We start from the raw sequence: 10157 nt of genomic DNA, 5'->3' as shown, positions 1-10157 counted from the left end.
AAGAGTAAGATATAAACAAAATATGTGGTTTAATCCCATACAAATAACATGAATATCTGTTAACATATACTTTGGGAAAATGAGGGAAATATATACACAACTAAACAATAGTTATCTTGGGGATAATTCATGTTGTAAAGTGGTAAAGAAATGAGAGTTATACTTTCTATATACATTATATATGTAACAGTATGGAGAAAAGCTCTTATTTTCTTGGCCTCAGAAATTATCTTCCACCCCCACCGCAGCCCCGGGCACTGCCTTCTGCAGAAGAAAACCTGTTTCTATTTGGTGAAACTCTTATATGCCTGTTGCAGGATGGATCCAGTGGTGTGCTGGTAAATGTTTAAATCTAGCTCTTTGGAGGTGGGGACCCTGATTTACAGTGTTTGCCAATTTCTGTGATGTAAATACTCGAACCGTAGCCCATTTCAAGCTACCAACATGATTTCGCTGAATGCAGGACTGAGAAGATAAACACACCATCAATTGGGTCTCCCAAGCCTCCCTCTCCAGCCGCCACTCCCAGCCTTTCTTGACAAATAGTTGATGGATATTGAACTGCTTCCTTCAAAAAAGGATCAGAGTAAGATGAGCCATCTACTGAGCTTTTGTCCTTTTGAGTAGGATAGACAAGTTGAGAGCCAGAAAGAAGTTGTCCTAAAAATCCAGAGAGGATTTAGGTTAAGAGAGGGAATAAAGACAGAGACAGGGAAGGAGGAAGGGGAGGGAGGAGAGGAGGCTGACATTTAGAGAGGAAATTTTAGGGGCACTTGGGTGGCTCAGTTGGTTAAGCGTCAGATTCTTGGTTTAGGCTCAGGTCATGATCTCAGTTTGTGAGTCTGAGCCCCATGTCAAGGAACCTACTTGGGATTTTCTCTCTCTCTTCCTCTCTCTCTCTCTCTGCTCTTCCCGTGCATGCACACACTCTCTCTTAAAATAAAATAAAATAAAATAAAATAAAATAAACTTAAAGAAAGAGAGGGGGGAGGGGGCATCTGGGTGGCTCAGTTGGTTAAGCATCCAACTTCATTCAGGTCACGATCAAACAGTTTGTGAGTTCGAGCCCTGCATCAGACTGTCTGCTATCAGCACAGAGCCCGCTTCAGGTCCTCTGTCCCTCTCTCTGTCTGCCCCTCCCCCATTCACACTACCTTTCTCTCTCGAAAATAAATAATAAAAAAGAAATGTTAAGAGAGAGGAAATTTTAGCGGGACGAAGACGTTTAAAGGGAATTACAGTGAGGTTTTGCCATGTGGTATGCAAGGTAACACTTCTTTCCCCCACCTTCTCAAAAAAATCTTCAGCCGAGCTGTATCACTTAGTAGTGTGTCACCAACTGGACCTGGTTTGCTAGGATTGCACTTACGTGCTGAATGTGGCCCCAGGGAGGCTGCAAGGCTGTGGCCATCTTGGGGGCCTTGCTACATCTGGGCCACACATATTTCAGTCTTTTTATTTTTTTTTTATTTTTAAGTAATGAGCATGCATTATTTAAGTTATCAGCAAAAAAATACTTTTTTTAAGTTACCTGCACCTAAGAACATGGAGTTGAGAGTTATTTTCTTTTTATGTTTATTTTTGAGAGAGAGAGCAAGGGAGGGTCAGAGAAAGAGGGGAATAGAGGATGTGAAGCGGGCTCTGTGCTGACAGCAGACAGCCCTATATGGGGCTCGAACTCGCAAACCGTGAGATCATGACCTGAGCTGAAGTCAGACCCTTAACCACCTCAACCACCCAGGTGCCTCGAGAGTTATTTTCTTACCTTACTCAGTAGAACATGGCATAGAGACCCTTGTGCTTATGGCGGGGAATTGAGTCCTGCAATTGGTTATAAACCAGTTGGGTCTGTTTAGAAGAGTGTTCTGGGAGCACCTGAGTGACTCAGCCAGTTAAGCATCCGACTCTTTTTTTTTTTTAATTTTTTTTTTCAACGTTTTTTATTTATTTTTGGGACAGAGAGAGACAGAGCATGAACGGGGGAGGGGCAGAGAGAGAGGGAGACACAGAATCGGAAACAGGCTCCAGGCTCCGAGCCATCAGCCCAGAGCCCCACGCGGGGCTCGAACTCACGGACCGTGAGATCGTGACCCGGCTGAAGTCGGACGCCCAACCGACTGGGCCACCCAGGCGCCCCAAGCATCTGACTCTTGATTGGACTCAGGTCATGATCTCACGGTTGGTGAGATGGAGCCCTGCATCGGGTCCTGCACTGACATCACGGAACCTGCCTGGGATTTTCTCTCTCCCTCTCTCTCTGCCCCTCCCCTGTCTGCACTCTCTCTCTTGCAAAATAAATAAATAAACATTTTTTAAAAAGGAGTGTTCTGTTACAGAAGACAAGCTCCCTAAAACTGCTTGTCTCCTACTATTGTGGGTTTAAATTTTTTTTAAGTTTATTTATTTATTTTGAGAGAGAGAAAGAGAGAGAGAGAGCAGGGGAGGGGCAGAGAGAGAGGGAGAGACAGAATCCCAAGCGGGGCTCAGTCTCACAAACACGAAATCGTGACCTGAGCCGAAATCAAGAGCCAGATGCTTAACTGACTGAGCCACCCATGTGCCCCTACCATTGTGCTTTGATTACAAACTTTTGACAGAACCTTTTTGCATGTGTTCAGAAACCTCAAACATACTGATAAGACCTCCTCAAAACCAGCTGTGTAAAGACATCAGCACAAACTTGCCCTGTGGTTCACGTTCCTGAGATAGTGCTGATCCTGTAGACTAGAAAGCTTGGGACGGAAGGCATTCGGGTGTCTGGCATGTTCCTCCAACAGGATGTAAATATGGTTTCCTATTACAGCTCAAGTAGGAAAGATAAGGTCCAGGCCCTGGACCTTTGAACAGCAAAGTTTTATTGCGGTATGATTCACAGATCATTAAAATTCACCCATTCAAAGTACTTTCTGGTGAGTTTATTGAGATGCACGACCATCACCATAACCCAGTCTGGGAACAGTTTTTACCCCTTCCCCTACCCATTTACAATTAACCCCCACTCCCACTCCCAGCTCCACAAACAACCACTAACCTACTTGCTGTCTCTATAATTTGCCTTCTCTGGGCATTTCGTATAAAGGGAATCATACGGTGTGTGTGTGTGTGTGTGTGTGTGTGTGTGTGTGTGTGTGTTTTCTGTTTGGCTTCTTTCCGCGAGCATAATGTTTTGGGGGTTCATCCACATTGTAGCATGTGTCATTCCTCAATTCCTTTTCATCGCTAAGTAGTGTGGATAGAACACATTTTGTTTATCTGTTCACCAGTTGATAGATTTTGAGTTGCTTCCATGTGGTGGCTATCACGAATGCTGTTGCCGCTGAACATTCACGTGTGCTTCTGTGAGTGGTGGTATGTTTTCATTTCCCTCGGGTAAATACCACGGAGAAGGATTGCTGATGAGGAGCGAGGTTTCAGCACCTGGTAGAATGTGAAGACGTATCACTATGTTAAATAACAGGGCTTTGTTGTTATTCATGACTATTCTAAGGCGCAGGGATGTCGTTATGACTCCTGTTCTATCTGCCAGTACTAGTCCCGTTAGATCAGGGTTCCTTTGACCTCAGCGCTATTGATATTTCAGGCCAGATAACTGCTTTGTTGTTTGGGGTGGGGAGAGGAGGGTGTGGGATGTTGAACAGCACCCCTGACCACTATCTGCTAGATTCCAGATTCCCTCCTCCTGCTCCAGTTGTGATAACCAGAAATGCCTCCAGACATCGCCAAGGGGTCCCTGGGGAGCAAAATCGCCCCAGGACAAAAATCACTGTATTAGACTTCACTTAATAAATGGAAGATATTCCAATCCCACTTCTGCTCACTGGCTGAGCACATGGCCAGTTCTGGCTTCCACACTCAGAGTAGGTGTGTGGGTCCTGTCTTGGAATGCTCAGCATTGACATCCTACATGTTACTTTATTTAATTTGTTCTAAATCAGTAGTTCCCTTGTGGTTTGGTGTGTATGTGTTTGTTCTCAAACTGGGCCAAGAGAAGAAGTGGAGGGTTGCAGATGGCACAGCCTGTAGTCTCCGTCTATTTAATTCAGATGAGTCTATCCTGGTGGAATTTATTCCAAAAGTATGAGTCTAAGACAACATGTAATAGGTACCCAGAGTGTTTACACAGCTCTGCTTACAAGAAGCACGATACAAAATAAAGTGGATATTTGTTGGTTTTGTGTGTGTGTGTGCGTGTGGTTTGTTATACTGCCAGGTATATACTTCTCTCTTAACAAACAGCACTCTGCTTGCATTTTGAGGAACTTCTCCCTGACTGTGGGCAGCTGGTTGGTGGAGCAGAAAATCCAGCCCAAAGGGGTTCTGCAGCCCCTGCTGACAGATTCCTCCTCTCCAGCTCCATAGGGTGGACACATCTTTCAGTTATCTATTGCTGTGCAACCAACAATCCCAAACTTAGAAGCTTAAAACAACAATGATCTATAATTTCTTATGATTCTGTGGATTAGCCATCTGGTAGATCTTCTGGTCTCACCTGGGCTCATCCACATGGTTGCCTCCAGTTGGCTGGGCTGGGCTGAGCTAGATGATCCAAGAATGGTCTCATTCAATACTTGACAGTGGGTGCTGACTATATCATCTGGAGAACCCCAGTTCTCTTGAATGTAGCCTCTCGCTCTTCAGTAGGCTACTCCTACAGCATGGTAATTTTAAGGTTTGCGGAGTGTAAGGGCAGAGGTTGCAAGGGTTCTTAAGACCTAACCTGGAGCTCACCCATCATGTCTGCCATCTTCTGTTGGTCAAGGCAAGTCATAAGGCCAACTCCAATTCAAGGGGGTGGAAAAATAGACTCCACTCCAGCAACATCACATTACAAAGAGGGGTGACCAGAAGAAAATGTGATTAATTGAGGGCTATTCTTACAGTGATCTAACACAGCAAGTGACCCAGCCCATTCCAATTAGATACTCTCTCCTAGGACTCCAGAGCAAGTTCTTCAGGCTCTCTTGACACTTTAGAGAGTATTCACTCTCTAAGGGATTTCTTAAGTCTCTTCAGATGTGTGTATGTGTGTGTGGTGGAGGGGGGGGAGGGGAAGGGGGTATTTGGCTTGGGTTGGCCAGCATTGATTTCTGTCACTTACAACCAAAGAATTCTAATTATAGTATATTGGGTCTATTGAGTTAAAGACCCTTCCCAGATATTGCCATATAAGTACATACACTCACTTTTCTGTAAGTTGTAGGAGGTAGACACCAAGTTCTGGAGAATTATTTTGTCCCCATTCCCGAGTCCAGTGGTGGTCCCCTTTGTCTATGTCTATACAACGTGATCCCAACTCCTTGACCATACTTTTTGGGACGAGAAGGAGAAACTGACCCTACCGAGCCCAATCAGATTACTTCTCCCAGCACTTGAAATCAGGACACAAAAGTCCATCGAGCTCTACTAACCCATTAATGAGGCCTTGTAAACTCAAGGACTAAAGATGGTTACCTTCTACTCAATGCAGAAAAAGAGAGAGAGTAAGCTGATGTGCAGAAAGAAAGAAGGTGCTGAGAGGAGAGACTTGAGAGACCATGTAGCATCTGAAAAGGAACCTGAGAGATGTTTGACTTCTGAGAACTTTCTGGTCCCTGGTTCTTGTCTCGGCCATAGGGATTGGTTCAGGAATCAGCAAAGGCTGAATTCAGGTCAATAAGAGAGAATGAATTCCTGAACTCACATAAGAGATATCAGAAGATATATTCTTTCTTCCCCCTGATGGTGTGGCATGAAGATGTGAAATGTGCTAAAAATAGCAGAATCTGGAACAGTCCTAGGACCACTCAGTAAACTCTGAAGAAGATGCCAACACTACAGAAGTTAGAATGAAGAGGTCGAAAGAAAGCATGTGCTTGGAGACAGTTTGTGAGCCATTGAATCAAGCCTTACCTGGAGGGATGTCTGCATATAGACTTTCAGTTATGTGAGCAAATAGCTAACAAATTCCCCTGTATTGTTCAAGCCATCTGGAGTTAGGCTGAAGCCAAAAGCATCCTCATTGACAACTATCTCTTATAACCTATTACTTTTTTAGGGAGTAACAGATGGGAGATAATTCAAGCCATGTGCCATTGAAGAGGACCTAACTCCCAAAGCAAGACTTGTAGGCTCTCTTTGCCCTATAAGGGGTATTCACAGATCCTGGGTGAGCCCTTCAGTTACAGAAACCACGTGTGTGAGTCTCCAATGGACCCTATTAGATTGCCCTACATATGCAAGAACTCAGTAAATGTGCTGATTGATTGGAAATTTTCATTCTGATCTAGTCTTTGAAAATCATTCCTGGGGCACCTGGGTGGCTCAGTCAGTTAAGCATCCGACTCTTGATTTTGGCTCAGGTCATGATCTCACGGCTTGTGAGTTCGAGCCCTATACCGGGCTCTGCTCTGATGATGCGGAGCATGCTTAGGATTCTGTCTCTCCTCTCTGCCCCTTCTCCACTTGTTCTCTCTCTCTCTCAAAATGAGTAAATAAACATTAAAAAAAAAAAAAAAAGAAAATCATTCCTATGGTTTGGGTCTTTAGGTTTGAAGAAGTAGGCGAAAACAAACAGAGTATGTATCTTAGGGCTCATTCTGGACTCTTGCAACCCACCAAAAGCTCAGAAACTCATTTATTTTGCATCTCTGGCCATTGATAAACATAACTCTCCTTGCACAATGTTGCCCCACAGGAAGGATTCAGAAACGATTTGGGACCTCCAACTATAATCAGAATCGTGGCTGAGCTTGTGGGAACTGATTAGATAATTCACTTTAATCTCTTTCTGCTGCTAATTGATGAAAAGGAAGTGTGTGCTCCATTTTATGGATAAGGCAAATTGAGGCATATGGTGGTGACAGACTCAGCTATGGAGTGAAAAACACTAGCAAGGACACTCACATTTGATGCTGCACTGAGCTATTAAATCACCTTTGTAAATCATATATTTTCTACCTGCCAAGACACCTAAAAATAGAGCTGGAGGCTCCTGAGGGGCCAGAAGGGGCAGGCCAAAAAGGAGAAGAAAAAAAAAAGGCCAGGGGCATCTTAAAATTATAAATCTAATTTAAATGATCAGGACATGCATTATAGTGACACAGTGCAGGGACCTCATTAGTGACTGACTTTTAAAGAGTTATTAGAATTGTCCAAAAATGAATACTGACCCTTCCACAATTTCACGGGTAGAATCAAATATCATAAGTATGCAAACTAGCAGGTGCTCACATGCTCAGGGTCTAAAGAAAATAAATCAAGAAGCTATTCTAAGATACCTTTCAATAAATTTTGCTTTCTCCTTTCCTAGCATTGGGTTCCATTTAGTTCAATAAGCATTTATTGTCTGCTACATGCATAGTACTGGGCATTTTGCTTCCATTTGTATGATAGTCAGCTGTTACCTCAATGTTCTCATTAAGTTCTTCCAAGTAGAATACCGTATGAGTTTCCTAAGGTTGCCATAACAAAGTACGTAGACGGAGCAGTGTGAACAATAGAATTTATTCTTTTACAGTTCTGGAGGGCTAATAGTCCCAAGTAGAGGTACCTACAGATCCATGCTCCTCCCAAAGGCTCTAGGGAAAAAAATCTCTCTTGGCCTCTCCCAGCTTCTGGTGGCCATGGTGTTCCTTGGTTTGTGGCCGCATCACTCCAGTGTCTGCCTCTGTCTTGAGGTGGCCTTCTCCATGTGCATGACTTCTCTGTGTCCTCTCCTCATCTTATAGACCCCAGTCATTGGATTAGGACCTGCCTAAATCCGGGATAATTTCCTCTTGAAATCCTTAACCAGTTAGATCTGCAAAATCCCTATTTCCAGATAAGGTCACATTCTGAGGCTCTAGGTAGACATGGATCTTTGCACAACCTTATGCCCACCTCTACATATGATGACAAGGCTCCTTCCCCTTTCTAAATACTCATCCTAACCCTAAATAAAAAGAACCCATTCACTCTTGCTCAGGGATCATGGCTTTGGAAAATATTCCCCGTGAACTCCTTTTTTTTAAAGTTTTTATTTACTTTTAGAGAGAGAGAAATAGAGAGAGAGCAAGTGGGGGAGGGGCAGAGAGCGAGAGAGAGAATCCCAAGCAGCACGGAGACTGACATGGGGCTCAAATTCACAGAGCATCAGATCATGACCTGAGCTGAAATCAAGAGTCAGATGCTTACCCAACTGAGCCACTCAGGTGTCCCACTGTGATCTCCTTATTTGCTGCAAATAAAGTTTCATTGTGTGACAACTTTCCTTGGTGTCGTTTCCATCACAAGGAGCGAACTCACATTTAGTAGTTACACATTGACCCCCTGAAGAATTCTGGAGCTGGGATAGCCCTTCAGGGCCCTTATGTCTCCCACTGATTATTGGATTCCCAGGAAGGGGGCGTGACCTACGGTGAAGCAGCTCTCTACAGGAAAGGCAATCCCCATGAGGGTCTGGCAGCTTAGGGCCACCAGCCAGCAGTAGTCCCAGCCCCTGGAGGAGACATCACAGTGTCTACCAAACCTCCATTGTTATTTTTCTCTTCCCGTGGCTGCTATCAGTCAAGTCTCCTTTTTTCTCCTGTCTCCTAATAGTGCTGAGGGCCCCTCACATTCCTCACCCCCACTGAAGCTTCTTCTTCCAAACCCACCCACAAAGAAACTGAATTACTGTTAGCTAGAATGCAAAGGGAAGTTGCTCCAATAAGAAGGTTGTCTAGTCACCGTTAGCTAGGATGCAAAGGGAATCCAGTAAGAGGACTGAAAGCTATCTGCAGAAGGGAGGATGGAAGGAATGTGTTTTGTTTTGCAGAACCAACAGCTCCAGCCAAGGAAACAACCACTAAGTGTTTTACCTGATGGCCTTTTGCTAGGGGTGTCTCGCTTGATAGTCCCTTACCTGAGCCAGTTTGAGCGGGAGTGGAGCTGAGAACCAATGCAGAAGCCTCCCTGAGTTATCCGGAAGTTACCTTTAGCTAATTATAATACTAAGATTTCTATAGATTACAACTATAATACTAGGAGTTTTCCATCATTTTCTGAACGTATGAAATATGGGCTAGCATGTTGACACGCTAGGAATGCCCAATTGTACCAAAAATGCCTATGCAATCTCCCTTCCCCGCACCTCCCAATACAATGAATGAAAGCTTCATGTACTAACCCCATGGGGAGACGGTGCTTTGCGAGCTATCTTGTTGTCACCTTACTTGTAACAAGTCATAAAAAAGTCTTTGTTTTCAACACTTCCTTCGGTTGTGTTCAACATGATGCACCCCAAGTGGCGAACCCCTTGAGTTTGGTTATATTAACACTGATGCTACCTTCTTAGAAGACATTGAAGGGAGTAATAAATGGCAACCAAGGCGTTTGTTAACGCTGCTTATTGTATAATGAAGTGAGTGCTGGATTTTGAGGACGAAGACAGAGTCTAAGTGCTACCTCCACCACTAGCTGTGTAACCTTGGGAAAATCACTAGCCCCTAAGACTTGAGGGCAAGGACCATGTCTTTTTTATTTGTCATTGATTATGCAGCACCCAGGATCATGCCCAGCATGTAGCAGGTTTTTAGTAAATATTCCCTGAGTATATGAAGGAAGGAACAAGGTGTGCCTGAGTATCGGTTTCCTTAGAGTAATATTTGATTAGTTAAGGATAGGCTACGCAGTTATGCCCAAAATGTGGTCCCCATACCACCAGCAACAGCGTCCAGGAACCTGTTAGAAATGCAAATTCTTGGACCCCACCCTAGATCTGCTGAATCAGAAACTCTAGAGGAAAGGTCCAGCATTTTTCATTGAGAACCAGTGGGCTAGGTTATAACAAGGTAACCAACTCAAAATCTCAGTGGCTTAATATAACAAAGCTTATCTCTTGTTCATACCATCTCCTGTTGGCAAGTTAGTCATCATACTTATTCAGGGTTTCAGGCTGCCATCTTGAAAGCTGATGGTTTCCAAGACCAAGGGAAAAAGATGGTGAATCATGGACTAGTTCATTAAAGCTCCACCCAGGTGTGCGTGATGTCATTTCTGCTCACAATTCACCATCCAAAGCAAGTCACAAGGGCACATTCAATTCCAAGAGAGAGGGGAAGAGCACCACATCTATTCTGTAGGACTGTTGAAAGAATCAAGTTAAATATCAAATAGAGAAGCCTTCTGAGAACTGTTAAAAGCTATCACAATTTAAGGGA

Source organism: Neofelis nebulosa, chromosome 11 (assembly GCF_028018385.1).
Source record: "Neofelis nebulosa isolate mNeoNeb1 chromosome 11, mNeoNeb1.pri, whole genome shotgun sequence".
NCBI lineage: Eukaryota > Metazoa > Chordata > Mammalia > Carnivora > Felidae > Neofelis > Neofelis nebulosa.
This window is presented reverse-complemented; position numbering follows the sequence as displayed.